Genomic DNA, 17,943 nt, shown 5'->3' with positions numbered 1-17,943 from the left:
CCATGATGGAGCCAGGGAACAGGCCTGCTCAACACTATCCCTGCCATGAAATGAGATTTCAACGCCCCTGCTCATTACCTCTAGGCCGATTGCTGGTCTGCCCTTTTTGCCTGAGGAGCTGCAGGCTGTGTCGGCATAGAGAGCCGAGTGGCCCTGCAGGGAGCCATGGCAACCACACCAGGGAGTTCACATCAGGTGGTGCCTTAAAGCTCACCAGCAGTGGGCAAAGCAGAAGAGAAACCCTTTCCCATCTATGAGCTGCAGAAGGGGAGAGAGGCAGGTGCGGTGGGCGTAGCTCAAGCAGGGCAGGCGCTATCAGCAGGAATGGATGCATCTGAGGGGACTTCTCAGTTTCAGTGGAACCTCTGTTGCTGGGAGCTGGGAGGCCAGGACCCGGCACAGAGAAAGGCACAAATGCCTGGCTTAGGTTATCAAATACTGGGATGTCCTCTCAAGACATGAGCCCCGGAGCAACAGCCTCGGAGCAAGGAGTAGAGGGGCTCCCACAGGGCAGGCACTTCAGGATCCCCTGCCTGTCCCGAAGGGGAACCCACTGAGCTGGTCCTAGATAAACCTCACGCCGACCCCAGGTCCCGGATCCATCGCCTACGGGTGTGTAACATTTTCTTGTTCTTGTCTTTATTTAATAGGCCAACCCTCCTACAGCATTCATCTCCTGTGGGACGTGGTGGTGGGAACCAGCTCTTCTATGGAAGAAAACTGTCTGCAACGTATCACTAAATAACCACAAAATAGTGTCCTTGCTGAAAGAGGACAAGCTGTGGGCCAGGGCCTTGTGAACTTGATGCCCCTTGGTACTTTCAAAATATGCCCAATGCAAGGGTCCCAGGGCAGGGAGTGCTGGTAGGGGGCAGACAGAGGCAAAGCCCTTGCTTTATCCCTCTTCCCCGCCACATTGCTGGAGGAATCAGCAGGGTCTCAGATACTAGATAGTAGTAGGCTTTGTCTGCTAGGAATTTGTGCTTCTGCATCTCTCTTCTTTTTTAAAAAAGTATTTTTATTGATTTCAGAGAGGAAGGGAGAGGAAGAGAGAGATAAAAACATCAATGATGAGAGAGCATCATTAATTGGCTGCCTCCTGCACACTCCCTATTGGGGATCAAGCCCACAACCTGGGCATGTGCTCTAACTGGAATCTAACTGTGACCTCCAGGTTCATGGGTCGAGCCTCAACCATTGAGCCACGCCAGCTAGGCAGCATCTTTCTTCTTTTATCTTATTTCTTGTCACCCCCAAACCAGCACCTTTATACAAATCTAGCCTCTGCAGTGGTTCTCAACCTTCTGGCCCTTTAAATACAGTTCCTCATGTTGTGACCCAACCATAGAATTATTTTCGTTGCTACTTCATAACTGTAATGTTGCTACTGTCATGAATCGTAATGTAAATACCCGATATAGTCTTAGGCGACCCCTGTGAAAGGGTCGTTCGACTGCCAAAGGGGTCGAGACCCACAGGTTGAGAACCGCTGCTCTATTGCCTCATCCACTTGCAGGCAGGCCCAGAGGCTGAGTAGGAGCCAGTGTCCAGGGGTGAAGGTGGCCCATTGCCTGATGACGGGGTTGATGATGAGGACATCACAGCCTCCTCCCCCTTGTCACTGCTAAGAGTTAACAGGGGCCATCGTGATGGTGGTTGACAGCCCTTCAGGGGATCATCTTATTTTAGCTCCTCTTTTTATAAAGCCCCTCCCTGAGCCCCGGTGATCTGTCTTTCATTGTTTCTTAGGCCCAGGAAGCTGTTTTGGTTCAGAAAGTTCCCTTGCTTATGCTGCAGCGGTGGCGGCTGCCAGGTCCTCGGAGGGGAGGGCCCGTGGTTGGCTGTTTTCACAGGTGCTGCGCTGGTTCAGTATTGATGTTCACATGGCTCCCTGCCGTCACATTGCATTCTGCTGCCCTGGCTCGTGGCCTGTGCAGAGATTTTAACTGAAACGTCTTGGCTTATTCGCTGGAAGCTGCTGACACTGTCTCCTTTGGCTGCCCCCGCCCGGGTTGGGGTGGGGGTGCAGCTTGTCACTGACATCTTCTTACTATTGAATTTGAAAAGGTCTGAGAGGGGAGGTGTCCACACATAATCTGCAGGCAGAGCCGTTTGGCTTGAGCTGGTGAGGTTGCTTCTGTCTTGGACTGTATGATGGGAGGCGCCGAGCCAAGGCAAGTTCTTAAAGAAAGATAACACATTAACATCAGAAAGCTGGAGAGTCAGACTTTGCAAACACCTGGTGAGAAGAAACGTACTCTATTTGGAAATAGAAATAAGGGTTAGTAGCCACGTTTCCCTTTGCCAAATTAGCACCTCGGGCACGCTCTGGGGAGCACTGGACGCTGTGATGACTAAGCGAAAGGGGTTGCACCTGGGGCTGTCTTGCCTCCCTTCTCACCCCCCACATGCTGTGGGAACCTCTCCTTTGTCTCCCCCAGTGCGTTGTGCTGTGCTCTTGAGGAAACTGGATTTGTAATGGTCGCAGGAGAGTGCTGTCGTAGCAAACGCTCTTTAAGTGCTTGATAAGTAAGATATATGGCAGAGCTGAGGGCCAGAAATGGGTAGGAATCGGCAGCTGGGTAGAGAAATGTGTTGGGTCCTGGGGTCGGCTGCAGTGGACGACCCAGGACAAGACCTAGGAGGGGCCGAAGCTGCAGGAGAATTCAGGACTGTCCGGGAGGAAGGGAATCCTCACGTGCCTTTTAGATGCGAGTCCACAGTATGTCCGGGCTGTCGGGGGCTTCACACTCTCATTTCACCGTCACAGTATCCTATGCAGTAGGCGTTGCCGTCACGTTTTTAAAGGTGGAGAAATTGCCCGGGGTCACCCCTTTCCCAGGAGGAACAGGAGCAGACGATGGATTTGGGCCTGTTCTCTGGACACGTTGCTGGGGAGGTGGGGGGAGGAGCAGCACACCCTCAAACCCCTGCCCCCGAAACACCACCCTTGGGCTCAGGAAGCCGCATGTCTGCCCTGGGAGGTGGGGCTGAGGCACCCTCTCCCTGGAACCCTCGGGCATCCGGGCAGTGAGGGGGACGGGAGTTCTCTGCGCTGCCCCAAGTCTTCGCTTTTCCTCTCTCCAGGGACTTTTTGGCCAGAGGCCCAGGCTGTGCTGATAGAGAACGGACAGTTTTCCTAAAATAGGAAACCGCGTCACCCGCCCATGATCTCCCTTGGCTGAGCGGGTGGGGTCCCCTTAGTAGAAATCTCTCTTGCAGATTTGTTTTTACCAGAGAAGCTTTGGCATAAGAGTGTGACCGAATGCATGCCTGTGGTTCAAGGGCCAGTTCACAGCCGTCTAGTAGTCTGTTGAGCTCTGGGGGTTAACTAGAGTAACAGGGCAGGCTGGGGGTTGGCCAGGCATCTGCTCTCACTTCCTGTTTGAAGGGCTTGAAGAAGCCCAGGGGGCCTCACTGGCTGCCCCGCTGAGTTCCTTCCCGTCCTGCAGAGGCCCAGGGCCATGGGGACAGTGCAGGGAGTTCTAAGCCTGGTGTTAGAATAGCCAAGTTCCGGTTTCATTATTTTACTGATTAGAAGACCTGGAGTAAATCTTTCTGGGACTCGATTTGCTCATCTGTGCAATGGGTGTAACATTATACCCACAGGTTTGTAGTCCCGATGGGGGTTGGGCAGCCTCTCTGTGCTTCAAGTGTTGGGTCAACTGGGCCAGTCCACTCCAGGTGATAAGAGACAAGCTTTTGTTTGCTCAGAGATAAGAACAGGGCTGGGAACAGGAAAGGTGAGCCCAGCTCAGCTGTCAACTGGAGAGCTGTTCTCTGTGGCTGTGACTCTCACTCACATTGATCAGAGAACCAGCCACACCGCCTCCGCTTGCTGTTTGGATTTTGCTTGGCTGGTTTATTCACTTGCTACTGGGCTTTTCTCGCCTTCTGCACTCAGTGGGTCTGAGATCGATTTCACTTCATGGAGCAGAATTTCCCATTCTGTTGTTTATGAGGAGTGTGGGTTTTGTATCTTGTTTTGTTTCTTCTTTTTTTTTTTTTTAAATATATTTTATTGATTTCTTACAGAGAGGAAAGGAGAGAGACAGAGAGAGTCAGAAACATCGATGAGAGAGAAACATCGATCCGCCGCCTCCTGCACATCTCCTACTGGGGATGTGCCCGCAGGCCAGGTACATGCCCTTGACCGGAATCGAACCAGGGACCCCTCAGTCCGCAGGCCGACGCTCCATCCACTGAGCCAAACCGGTTTCGGCTCTTGTTTTGTTTCTACTGCTCAGAATCCCCCTGATATGCTTAGCTTTCCAGCCTTGCACATGGTTAGGCGGAGAGGCCAGTCATTGTAAGAAGAACAGTATGATAGTAACTTTCCTCTCCCCGGGTGTGATTCTGACTCGAAAAATAGAGAGACAGGGCAGACCCAGTCCCCATGGTGCTCAAACCATGTCCGAGCTCCATGCACTTGGCGATGGTGAGTTTGGCAGGAGTCAGAAGGGGCTGTCAATGCAGATCTAGTGTTCGGCCCGTCCCTCTGCTGATGGGAGAGTTATGAGGGCATAGCTGCCCCTCCCCAGGGGCAGAGGCCTGGGGAAGGCTTTTCGGAGGGGTCTCTGCTCCCCTCTTGGCATGGTTGGCTTTGGGTGTTTTGGGGGCAATGGAGGAAGGGATATGGCTGGACCCACAGTGGTGTCCCAGCCGCCCTTGCTTAACAAGAAGCAGAGTATCCCCTGAGCCCCTGTGACTAGTGAGGTGACACCCTCCACACCTATCTTGGAGGTGGAACCAGTGGCCATTCCTCAGGGGTAGATACAAAAATAATAAATAAATAAGAGCAGATAAAGTCCTTGTGCTGCTCAAGACCTAGCAGAGAGATTGAAGAGCTCCCCAGCGCATTAGAGATGAAGTAATCGTGACCAGAGAGCGGGCTGTGTGGAGAGTGTGGGTGGGTGGGTGTGAGGAGGGCAGCTCACCTGGGCTCATTTTGCTCTTCTGAATCGACAGAGGGGAGTGGACTAACAATCCACTGTCTCCTTCCCTCTTTCCTTTCCTTCCCTCTTTCCGAGGGGAAATCTATCTGTAAAGCACTGCACTAGGTCCTGGGTAGGGACGAATGTGTGACTAGGGATCCCATAGTTCCTGTGGGAGTGTCAGTGCGGAGTCAGGGAGCACTCCTAAGGGCCAAGCATCCTGCCTGAGGGGCAGGACCTGGACTTCCAGTATCAGTGTTGGAGCAAAGGGGCCTTGTCCCAGCAAGGGCCTCATGCCAGACCACCCACAGTGGACCTGCTTCTGCTCCTGCTCTATTGCTTTGCTCCTGCCTTAGAGCCCAAATCATTCATGTAGATTTCGCTTCCACGTGGGCATCTTCCATTTGTGATCCCAATGTCTGTTTTGGAAAGACCCCAACCTCACCCCTGACACAAAGCTTTGGTACTGGACCCCTTTCTCATCGGGGTCTGCCTACTTGTTTTGTTTCTGGCAAATTGCGTCAGCTCAGACGGAGAATAGAGGACTTCAGATTAATCGAGGAGAGAAGACCTAGACTCAAACTGATTTTAAAAAATACAGTATGCTCATTGCCAAGAGAAGAGGGTACTGTATGGTCTCAGAGGACTTGGTTTTGGTCCCCAGGGGCAGTCAGGGTTTGCATAACTGGAAAAAAGCAGAGAGTGCGCTCCTGGCAGGAGGCGAGGCTTCAGCAAGGGCTCAGAGCTGGGAACATGCCTGCGGAGTCCAGGGAGCAAGGGGTAGACGGGCTTCCTAAAAACATTTACCACACGCCTCCTCTATACAAAGCACGAAGAAGCTACAGAGAAAGAGTGACCGGAGGTCTGTGTCCCCAAGGACTCAGTGGGCTCTGACTGACATTCCCCCATCAGAATGGAAAGGCCTGGGGAAGTCCAAGGAATGAGGCTGGAATAAGAGCCGAGGGTGCAGGCGAGTGCCAGCCCTCCCAGCAGAGGCACGGATGGCCGAAAATGTGTGCGCAGGACATGATTTTAGTAAATCTGCAGATTATGTTTAAAGCAAACATTTACAAAGAGGATTGACACGAGGAATGTGCAGGGAGAGGCAGCAGTTCTGCGTTGCAGAGCTTCTGAATTGCAGTCGAATTAACCGGCAAAAGAGGAGAGAAATCAGGGCCAAACACAGTGGGTTTTATAGCAACCCCTCTGCAGGCTGATGCTCCTGGCATTTGTGATGTTGCCATTGTCTTGGTGGCCGTGGCAGCACAGTCTTCCAGGCCCAGGAGACCTTTCTAGGTTATTGGATTCTTTGGCTTTTATGAACTTGTCACAAGAAGTTGCTTTAATTTCCTCTCCCTGAATACAGAGGAATGCCTGTGGTTCCTGAAAGAGGTAACAGTCTGAGTTGCTTTAGTGGAAAAAATTACTAATGAGACAGATGATTTTGGTCCTTGCATTGGCTCTCCTGAGTGTGTCTCGAACAAAGCTAAATTCTAATGTTTTCTCTAAAAGCACTTAATTTGTATTTATAAAAGCTGGCATATCATCCCTTAAGGTACAATTAAAAAGTAGCAAGACAGCCCTGGCCGGGTGGCTCAGTTGGCTGGAACATAGTCCTGTACATCAAAAGGTTTCGGATTCAATTCCTGATCAGGGTACCTACCTAGGTTGCAAGTTCAATCCCCAATCAGGGTGCATATGGTAGGCAACTGATCAATGTTTCTCTGTCTCACTGATGTTTCTCTCTCTCTCCCCCCTCCTTTCTGTTTCTCTAAAAATTAATAAAAACATATCCTCGGGTGAGGATTTTTTAAAAAAGTAGCAAGACATGAAATAAGAGCATAGGAATGCTGATAAAATGTATATTGATTCATTTATTTAACAGATATTTTTGCCCCAATTATGTTCAAGACACTGCTAGATACAAAACCAAGTGCCTGTTTATAAAAGCCTCACTTGTATGATCCTCTTAAATGTACAAGATCAGGACACTATCCAACGAAATGAGCAAGGACTCCAGGCTCCCGTTCTTCCGGTGGAAACATGAACTGTCCACCTAATAGGATGGACATGGAGAGAAGGGAATCCTTCAGCGGTCGCTGGCAGCCATTTGGCCACAGGCTTCAGCCTCCCGCTCCTCGGGATTTTGTGAGACCACCACCTTTCAGAAGGAAAGGCCCTTGTCCAGGGGTGTGTACGCAGGAGGCATGAGAGCAAGAGAGGGGAGAGAATAAGGAAGCGGGAAACAAAGCCCATTGGGGAGCCCTGCAAACCGGTGAAACGGGCTCGCCTCTGATGAAGCTGGTTCCTTTTACACAACAAGCAGGGCGCTCTGCCTGCTGTCAACCCAGGCCGTGAAGCTAACGTGAGTTAGCCTGCTGGGGGGGAAGGTGTGTTCCCAAGCACTGCGGCGGGACACAAGAACCAAGACCTGAGAGACAGGCAGATGCCTGGCGTGGACATGGTCCCCTGTGGGACCGGGTGGGCCACTGTTAGCTGAGTCCATATGGCCGTAGGCAGGAAGGTGTGCTGTAGGGTTTGCTCACTCCTTTGAGAACCAGACTCAACCAAGAGAGGGGAGGTTGACACAGATGGTGTTGGACCGTGTGCTGTGGAGGACCAGCTGGGCTTCTGCAGGTCACCCTCCTGGTTGCCAAAACCATAGGGATTGATATTGTAGGACTAGCCTTTGCTTTTTAATGGGAATTTCCACCAGCATAAATAATTTGTTGGAACAGTGTGAGTCCAGAAAGAGTAGAGACCATGATGCCTGTGGTTTATTTTCGGGTGGTGTCTCTGACTCACGCAGAGAATCGGTGATCTTTTGTACCTCAGTTTCTCCTACCCACGAGAACAGGATGAAACTTGCCTGCTGCCAATCACAGGCTGTGGGAAACTTACTAAACTTCAGTAAAGAATGTTGACATAACTCTTCATGCCTCTGACGGAGGCAGGATTTTGGCCTGGTGAACATTTCCTATGGGGGAGCTGCAGGATAGTTTGAACAATTTTTCTTTACAAGTGAAGCCCATTTCATTGTTGGTGCCAATATCTTTTTTTTCCTACTTCCCTTTTAATCACTCCCACTTAGTAATGGGCATTAGTATTAGTTACTAATAAATGATAACTTCTTAGTAATGATAGCTACTATTTATTAAGCAAATCCTATTGACAATCACTGTGCTAAATATTATATTATCTTGAATTCTAAAGACAGATATGAAAGCTGGGTATTATTAGTCACCCCTTATACTGTGGAAACTTAGGTTTAGAGAACTTAGTGGAAAAGATATAGGCAACTCAGCCAATAAGTGATAGAGCCAGGATTGTAATCCTTCCCACTCCACCCCACCAGCTCCTGGCCACTCTTCGCAGATTTCTGAGCGTAAATGAGTGGACTGTGCCCAGGGAAGGCAGCTCCCAGTGTTGTAGGCGGCGGGAATGGCACCGGTTGGGTTGTATGACTGGTGAGGTCAGACCAAACCTGGGTTCAGCAACCTCAGAACTTGGGTTCTGGCTAGGGAAGAATTCAGAGTCCGGACCTAAACTGTAAGAGAGCATTTATTGGGTAAATTACAGAGGTAGAAAAAGTAATTCCTAGAAGAAGCGGGCTTAGGAAACAACTTATAGAGGTAAAGGAAGGGCCCTTGGAGCTTGGGAGTGAGGAAGCTAATGGTAAGGTGGCTGGGCAGGGAGGGGGAGGAGGAAGGGAAAGGAGAAGGCACCGTGTGCTCCCAGGTGGGAGAGTGCACTGGTCCTCCATCCCATGGGTTTTAAGGGTGAAGATTTTAGGGGAGGCCCCAGGGAAAGATCCGAATAGAACATTCAGCAGCTTTCCAGGTGTGTCCTTTCAGAGTTGTGGTCTCCATTGGTTGATTGGCCGGCACCAGGCAGGGGGTCATTATTCAGTGCAGCTGGTCCTGATGACAGCTGTGGCTGGTTTGGCTGCTTTTCTGGGCCTGGAGCTGAAATACAACTGAGGCCTAGATGTTATCTCTGGGGAGGAAAGATCAGGGGTCCAAACCTCATGACCAGCGATATGCTAGGGGAGGAAACGTCACCTGGGGGCGAGGTCCCATCGCTAGGCACCTGGGGCTTTCCACCCTGGGGGCCTCCTGTACCTGGACCATCGTCCTTTCTCTCTCATGCCTGTCTAACTGCCTACAACACTAGCAGAAAGGGGCCTGCAGAGTGCTTGGTGATGGGCACCGCACTGACAGTGCCAACACTCAACCCAAGGTGTGTGCTTGGGCTGGTTGTGGTGGGCACAGTACACCTCCCTTTTCTTGGCTTTTGGCTGAAATGCCATCTGAGACTGAACCCACCCTTTTTTGTACAGATGCCTGGTTCCCACCTATGTGGAGGATGACAAATTCAGAAAAAGAAAGAATTTGCCTGGGGCAGACTTACCACACACCCAGGTCCCTCTTCCTTCTTGCACAGGGGGAATGCAGCAAGGCCCCTACATCCCATCTGACCACTCGTTCGGAGGGGGGGGGGAGGGGGGGGGTGCGGCGGGGGTAAAGGCAGGTGGTTTCCTGGGCCCGGAGATTGGGCCTTCGTCCCGCTGCTTCCAGAAGGCCCAGTTTTCTGACAACACGGCTTATCTGGAAGCTGTTAACTCTGCCCTAGTTCACTTTATTGCACGCGTGCTTATCCTTCTAGCATGCTTTTGGACAATGGGTGTGGTGGGTGAGGAGTTGAAACTTGTCTTAATTACGCACTGATGCTGGCTTTAGGAGTGTTACTTGCCTAATGTTAGCAGCTTGCAAAAACAGTTTCCATGGCTCCCAGCACAGCCAGGCCTGCACGGTTGTACATCTGCTCCTGAAAAGGTTTTGCCATTTGGAAACGGAAGCATTTGGCTCTAGCAAATGCTGCCCCAACACAATCATTCTAGTGTTTGATGTCCTCTAAATGTCATTGTCTAGTGATCAGTATCGATTTGGGTAACTCTTTCAGAGGCTGGACTGTCAGCACCCCTTTGGGAGGGTCATAGGCTTTGACACCAGAGAGTAGCTGCTGGTGTTATTGATGCATTGTCAGGACCAGAATGCCCTAGGGCCGAGCATTAGCTCTTCAGAGTTTTTGTAGACAACATTCGAAATGCTAGTAAAATTTCCGTATTATGTAATCATCATCAATATTGTATATGTAAGACTTTTTTTCTTTTTCCCATTTGTGGAAATCACCATCTGATACTTAGTTGTATAGATAAAGTTGCACAATAAGGTAGACATTTAGAGCCAGTTCTTATATATGTTCACATTCTATTTTCCCCCAGTTTTCCAGCCTTCTCAGGAATGACTTATTCCAAATAGCATATTTTTTCCCTAGGATCCAAAATTTACCTCTTGACAGAAAAAATTCAGACTTTAAACTTTTGTAGTATGGTCTTGGTATCTTAAATTGGCAAATTAAATATATGATTTCTATTTTTATGACTTGGGGCCATCAATACCAGAATTGTACAATCTTGCTGTAACACAATGATACTCTCTCAAGGCGGCAGAGATATATGGGGGTGGTCTTTTGTCTCCCCAACAGTCATACTGCTGTGTCATTTATTTCCCTGGGCCTGTGGCCCTCTCCGCCTTCATTTCTCCCACTGCCTTCTAATCCGCAGGCTCCTTTCTCACAGCAGGAGGAACGGCTTGGAGATAGCTCTTTTCTGGAGAAGGGCAGCACGTGGGTTTTGTGACAGCAGCCGGTTGCTCGGAGTTCTCTTCGCTAATCCCAGGATTCACAGCTCCGCTGGGCTGCGGATGGTGGAGGGAGCAGGAAGAGGGAGCCTCCAGAGTGTTACCCGTGTTGACATTGAGCAGAGCTGCCCCTTGGGAAGATGCATTTCACCTCTAGGCGGAACTTATAGGATATAGATTCATCACATGCATGATGAGGCTAGTCTTTATTTCCTGGCCGCCTTTGACAGATGCCACGGCTCCGATTTACTGTTTTACCAAGTAGCTGATGGTGGAGCAACCTAAGCTTTCCCCTCGTCTCCAGAGGAAATGAGATGTGCTTTGCCTTGTGTCCTTTTAGTTATTTCCCCAGACTTGATTTGTACAGAAAGCAAAGATCAGGCAGAGAATAATAAACTATGACCCTCGCCCTCAGAGAGAATCACGTTGTGATGGGTGGTTAGGGAAACTGACGATACACACATCACACAGGGGAGTCAACAGAGTTGGGGCGTTGGTCAAGGAGAGAAAGTGTTGACTGTGAACTGACTATGGGATTGGCCAACCTTAAGGGCCAGAATGGGAAGAGCAGTGTTGTGGCTTCTAGGAAATCCTTTAGAGCAGCGGTTCTCAACCTGTGGGTCGCGAACAATGAAAATACATCCTGCATATCAGATATTTACATTAGGATTCATAACAGTAGCAAATTACAGTTATGAATTAGCAACGAAAATAATTTTATAGTTGGGGGTCACCACAACATGAGGAACTGTATTAAAGGATCACGGCATTAGGAAGGTTGAGAACCACTGCCTTAGAGTGATTGATGGTGTTTGTTTTTCTTTGGTGCCTAAATGTTCTCAATCATGGGGATGAGGAGACGATGATTGAAACTTCCTCTTTCATTCTAACCAATGAGAACGTTCGTTTCCCAGACCATTTTCTTACTTGTTTGTACTGAAACCTCTACCCTGACCAGTGCAGAGGTAAATGCTAATGGCTCCATGGAATTAAACTTGACATGGTTCAGGGAAACCAGCTGTTGGAGGAGGGTGGGTGGTGGAGCCTCGACCATTGCTCAGGACACTGTTTCTCCACAGAGCTGGCCTCACTGTAGGTGGTGCCGAATCACTGAAGACCAGTGGTGGTAGGGATTATGCAGATAACTGAGTACAGCTTTCCTCCTCTCCCCAATGGACCTAAGGCCCAGAGAGGATAAGTTCTTGCTCAAACCCAGAGTTGCAGAACCAGGGAAAGAGCCCAAGTCCTCCAGTTGCTGGGTCAGGGTGTCATCTCTTTCTCAGTGTTGCTTCAGAATGTAATATCCTCCAGCCCTAACTGGTTTAGCTTAGTGGATAGAGCATCATCCTACGGACTGAAGGGTCCTGGGTTCGGTTCCAATCAAGAGCACATACTGGTTGTGGCTTGATCCCCGGTCCTGGTCAGGGCGCATGCCGGAGGCAACCAATTGATGTGTCTTTCTCACATCAGTGCTTCTTTCTGTCTCTCCCCCTCCTTCCCACTCTCTCTAAAAATCAGTAGAAAAATATCCTTGGGTAAGGATTAACATAATAAATAAATAAATAAGTAAATAAATAAATAAGAATAAAATAAAAATAAAGAATACAATATCCTCCAACTGGAGTGGACTAAAGCATTTTACTCTAGGAGCCCCCCAATAAAACATAAAATGAAGCCATGCGTTTAGCTCTGGTCAATAATACTTCAATGTGGACGGTTATAATTTTCTTACATCGACCAGGCCAATAGGGTAGGATTTAAGACGGACTTGCTCCCACCCCTACTACTGGTAAAAAACCTTTCGCCTTCTTTCCCCATTCCGTTCTGCCCTAAAGCACACGCCCAGCTTGGCCAGGGCAGACCTTTGTAAAGGGTTAGCGTAGAAGGAGACCATGTTGACTTTCCTTTTTGGGCCACGTCAGGGTTTCCTACACAAGGCAAATCTCTGGGCCTTCGCTGTGTTCTTCTAGTTGCCATTTCTGTAATGGACGTGAAACTCAAGATGTTTCAGAAGAAACCTCATAATCCCTCATCTCCGCTCACCACTTGGGTGATCCAGAGTGGAGGAAGAAAAGCTATGAAACATCCCTCCTGCCAGCCAGTGGGGTCATTGATGGCTACCATGAGAAATGTCTTCAGAAAAACTGACCCTAAGACAATGCATTTTTGGGTTAAGAACTCCATTCTAGAGCTTTATAAATGGCATGCTTTACCTGGTAATTTAAAACTTTTGATGTTCCGTTGTTCTATTAGGGGATGCACATTTGAGAAGCACTGGACTGTAGCACTAAGTCCTCTCTGAAACCTGCCAACAGAGGGACCTCATGTTATGGCTCCAAGCCACTGTCCAGCCTCCTGGTGCTCCTGGCACACACTGTGTACTCTGGTTACACTGAAGAGGTTCTTGCCTGGTTGGTGTGGCTCAGTGGTTGAGCATCGACCTATGAACCAGGAGGTTGAGGTTCGATTCCCAGTCAGGGCACATGTCTGGGTTGTGGGCTCGATCCTCAGTAGGGTGTGTGTAAGAGGCAGCCGATCAGTGATTCTGATCATGGATGTTTCTAGCTCTCTCCCTTCCTCTCTGAAATCAATAACAATATATTTAAAAAACAAAAACTGCAGAGGCTCCTCCTTTCCATGCCTTCCTGCCTTTACTCATATGGCCCCTTTGCCTGGAATGCCCCTTCCTTACCCCATATCTGTCTGCCAATTCTTTTTTTTTTATTAAAAAATTTTAACATTATAGTTGATATACAATATTATGTTCGTTTCAGTTGTACAACATAGTGATTCAACATATACATACCTTACAAAGTGATCACCATAATAAGTCTAGTAACCCTATTCTTTAAATAAAAGCTTTGCCTGCCTTAAATGTTGGGATGTATGTATCTGATGAGGGATGTTTTCCAGCTTTAGAAGAAAGATGGCTATCTCCGGTGATTCACAGGCTCAGTAACCGCTCTAATAGAACCCCAGCAGCTCTGGAGGGTGTCTCCAGGTGATCATTTGTAAACATCCTCTAATCAGCATGTAGGTTAACTAATATTTGCACGTTGTTTTCTTCTGGGTGCCTCCAAAGGCCAGTGTTGTGACAGAAGAGATGATTCAGTCGCGACCTGATGGGAAAACAGGATATAAAATCCAATTCACCACTGACATGGGCGATGAACAATAATGACAGCCTATACTTAAATGGCAGGAGGCTTGATAATTACCTGTTACCATATCTAGTCTCCCAGCCTGAATGTATCATTAGGATGTGAAACTCATTCTAAAAATTTAAGCACTGGAAAGCACTGGTAGGCTCGTAAAAAGTATGCACTGCAAGTACATGATGTTCTGAGCAATGTATTCACTTCTGCCTGGCTCCATGTGCCTAAATGACCACCTGCATTAAAAAACAAAAAACAAAACTGCAAACAAATTTTAACCAAGAGTCTAAAATTTTCAGCTAGTTTCTGTAAGGCATTGATCAAAATAGTTTCTGCCAATGTGGTCCATACTGTCTTCGAGGTGTCACTCATTATGTCTTAGGCCATTTGCAGTGGGAGAACCTTGTACTGTCCAAATGGATGGTAGTGACTGACGTGGCATGCTTCCTTTGCAGGGCTGCTATGAAGATTAATTGGATTGTAGGTCTTCCTGTAAATGGGAAAGTTTAGTGTAAATATTAGTTATTATTATTTTCTCATCCATCTCCTGCTGCCTATTCCAAAGCTAGAGGCCTTACAGCTTCATTTAACAAACCGAAAAATCATTCTTCTTAAAGTTAAGTTACAAATACTTAGTTAGTCCTGTATTGTGGCCATAGGCACCTGGGACTTGCTTGAAAACCGGCACTAGCTTTTAGTAAGATGTTGTGATTAGGATGTGGAAGGAATTGGAAAGAGCAAATTGGTTCAAAGCACTGATTTTTCCCAGTGTGGTCTTCAGACGGTTCTCTTGGTTCACACCTCTGGGCTCTTTGAATTGGAGGGGACCACAGAGGTGAGCTAGTCTTACCTTTTACACTTTCCAGAAATACATACCACAGCACCCTGACAGACATCATCTAGATCTTGCTTGGACACCTTCAGGGTTGGATGGGCTCATCATCTCAACGGCTCATTCCATTGTTAGCTATTTGCAGTCGTTGAAACATTCTTTCAACTTTTGAGCCAAAAATATGCTTCCACCTTACTTCCAACTACTGGTTTTCATTCTCAGCTCTGATGGAACATACAGAAGACCGCTCTTCGCAATATGGCAAGGCTTCCTGGAGAAATAACACACAGCTAGCAAGCTCTCACCAGGTCCCGTCTTCTCTGAACTGGTGTTAGTTGATGTGGTTTCCAGAACTGTCTCACAATTTCTGGTTCCCTCTCCAAAATGAAGAGCGTGAGTGTTTAGAATGTGACTGTTGGAAATAAAACACCGGCAGGGAGCTCCTAGGTCTTCCCTGGTCTTATAACAAAGCGAACATTCCTCTGATGGTGCCCCTGTCACCCTTACTGCATCACACGCTACAAGAGTTCAAAAAGGAACCTCCAAGGTTCCAAGTCTCCAAGTCTCCAGGAAGCCAGCAGGGACATTGGGCCACAAGGGGCAGCCCGATACTGTATGTTGTGCAGAGTGAATTCACTTGGTTTAGTTCCTACTGATCATTTCTTTATCCAAAGAGGTGGAATTCTTCCCAGTCATTCTGTAGGAGTGCTTTAAGCAGCAAGCAGTGCAGTGAGTGCAGTGAGAAAAGCACACAGGCTGGCAGATCGAAGTTCCAACTTGGCTCTGCCACGTCAGCAATTCACTCACCATCTCTCAGCGTCTGTTCTCGTGTGTGAAACGAGGATGCTTATGCCTTCCTGACAAAATTGATGTGAGGGCTACACGCAGTGATGTTTCCAAAGCAGAGCCTGGCTCTCGGGGGCTTTGGGATGCACCCTGATGTCCTCCGTGTGTGGACCTTTTGTTGGGGTTTTGGCTTCCTCCCTCCGAAGCAGGCCGCGTAGAAATGTTTGCCACATTCTGGGGTGGTGATAAGAGCTCTGAGGAATCTAAAGCAAGGTGTGGCCAATTCTTTTGTACAGGGCCAGTTGTAATTACGTGTACATCGAAATAGCCACGTGATCCTGGTGACTACCTCCCTGAACATAGCAACCTTGGAGCATGTGACTTAGAATCCCGGCAAATAAGGCTAAACCCAATCTGTGGATTGAGTGAGAGACTAACAGGCAGCAGGGAAATGTTTTACATTTTCCAGTAGGAGAATATCAAGGACAGAAATGTGGAAAACACCAAGATGACCAACAGCGGACACCGTCGTATAGGGGTCAGGAGTTTCAGCCTTGTGGGTCACATGGTTTCTGTCGCAACTACTGAACTTGCTATTGTAGTGTGAAGGCAGCAGCCATAGACAACACATACATAGATGAGTGTGGCTGTGTTACAATAAAGCTTTATTTATAAAACAACAACAACAAAAACAACAACAACAACAACAATAAACAAGCAGAGGGCTGGATTTGACCCATAGGCCAGAGTTTGACAACCCTTGGTCTTAAGTCTTATTTTGTTTCATTTCTTATTTTCTTTCATTTCTCTCTCTCTCTATCTTCCCCTCCTTCTCTCCCTTTCTTTCCTCTTTCTCTTCCTCCGTCTTCCTTCCTTCCTCCCTTCCTTTTATTGTGGTAAGAACACTTAACATGAAATCTAGCCTCTTAACAAAATTTTGAAGTGTTTTGAAGTATTGTTAACTATTGTCACAATGTTGTCCAGCAGGTTTCTAGAACTTATTCATCTTGTATAACTAAGATTTTATTCCTATTGAACAGCAACTCCCTGTTTCCCCTCCCCCCAGCCTCTGACAACCACCATTCCACTCTCGGCTTCTATGAGTTTGAATATTTAAAATTCCTCATCTGAGTGGACTCAAGCAAAGCCTGTCCTTCTGTGACTGGTTTGTTTCACTCAGCACAATGCCCTCAAGATTTACCTATGTGGTCACATCTGGCAGGATTGCCTTCTTTTTTGAGGCTGAATAATATTTCATTGTATACATATGACACATTTCTCTACCCACTCACCTCTGATGGACATTTAGCTATTGTGAATAATGGTGCAATCAACATGGTGGGGGAGGGCAGAGATCTCTATGAGATCCTGATTTCAGTGCTTTTGGATAAATGCCCACAAGTGGGATTTCAACTTTTTGAGGAACCTCCATACTGTTTTCCATAGTGGCTACACCAGTTGACATTTCCACCAACACTGAGAATGTATAATTGTGTTCTCCACGTCCTTGCCAACATTTGTTCTTTGGCTTGTTTGATAACAGCCATCCTAACAAGTATGAACTGGTTAGAGTTTTGTTTTCTGATCTCTGCCCTGCATTCCTCTTTCCAAGAGCATCTCTCTCCCACCCTGAGGGGCATTGGGATCCCCTCTGGGCTCATTGGGCACACAGCTGCCTCACCTGTCTGAAGATTTGCTTCAAATACTCGTAGCTCTTAAAGGGGCAAGGACCTCCATCCACTCTTCTTGAGAGAGAGGGAAAGTGTGTATAAATGCTGAACACGGGATTCAGCATATAACTTCCCTCTGCTGCCGTTAATGTTTACAAAAGGAAAATCCCTCCATAACCCACTGGAGACCCACTGGAGATTTCATTCTCTTTGGGGCAAAGTACCTGTGTCCTGTGTTTCCATTTAAATTATCTGTTGGGGTACAAAGTACCCCGTTGTATGCCTCCATGACACCCAAACGTTTGCTTTGTAGCATTTAGCTCAATTACAATTATTTGTGTAATATTCAGTTTAATGGCTCCCTTCCTTTCTCCATGAAGGCAGGGACATGTTTGAATTGCTGTCTATGGCTGCATCTCTAGCATCTATTAGACTCTAAGAGTGACCAGCACAGGTACACACTCAACAAATATCTGCTGAAGTTTGTACCCTTAACTCATCCACAGAACTTTTTTTAGACCTTATTTGCCGGACTTCCTCTTCCTAATACTGTAGGAGAAAGTTTGACTTTCAATTGTTAATGGACTCCAGGCCTGAAGACAAGACATATACTGTAGACGTGACCTTGACCAAAGACCTACAGTGTCAGGTCTCGGAAGTTTTCTTGGTAACTATCACTGACACATCTTCTCTGTTTATTTATATGATTGGCAGGGACTTACTGGAGGGAGGTGACATTAATAACTTAAGAAACTGTTCTTTTGAAACTTAGGGATGGTGACTCATTCAATATTTCTTCCTTAGAGAAAGAAACTCTTGTAATTTTTGTACCCGATATACTTTTTTCTGATCTTTAGGTTGGGT

General features: G+C 47.7%; 1 long non-coding RNA gene across 1 annotated transcript; it reads right to left on the bottom strand.

Annotated features, from left to right (window-relative positions):
- Positions 1-8,477: 8,477 nt before the first annotated feature.
- Positions 8,478-9,473, bottom strand: LOC139019419 (uncharacterized). Its single transcript, XR_011473105.1, has 2 exons — positions 9,345-9,473; positions 8,478-8,910 (listed from the first exon to the last, which is right to left on the bottom strand). It is a non-coding gene; the product is annotated as an uncharacterized lncRNA (long non-coding RNA).
- Between the last annotated feature and the right edge of the window lie 8,470 nt (positions 9,474-17,943).

This window comes from Myotis yumanensis, unplaced genomic scaffold (genome assembly GCF_028538775.1).
Source record: "Myotis yumanensis isolate MYYU_CA2020_CCGP unplaced genomic scaffold, mMyoYum1.0.hap1 SCAF_11, whole genome shotgun sequence".
Classification (NCBI taxonomy): domain Eukaryota; kingdom Metazoa; phylum Chordata; class Mammalia; order Chiroptera; family Vespertilionidae; genus Myotis; species Myotis yumanensis.
This window is presented reverse-complemented; position numbering and strand designations above follow the sequence as displayed.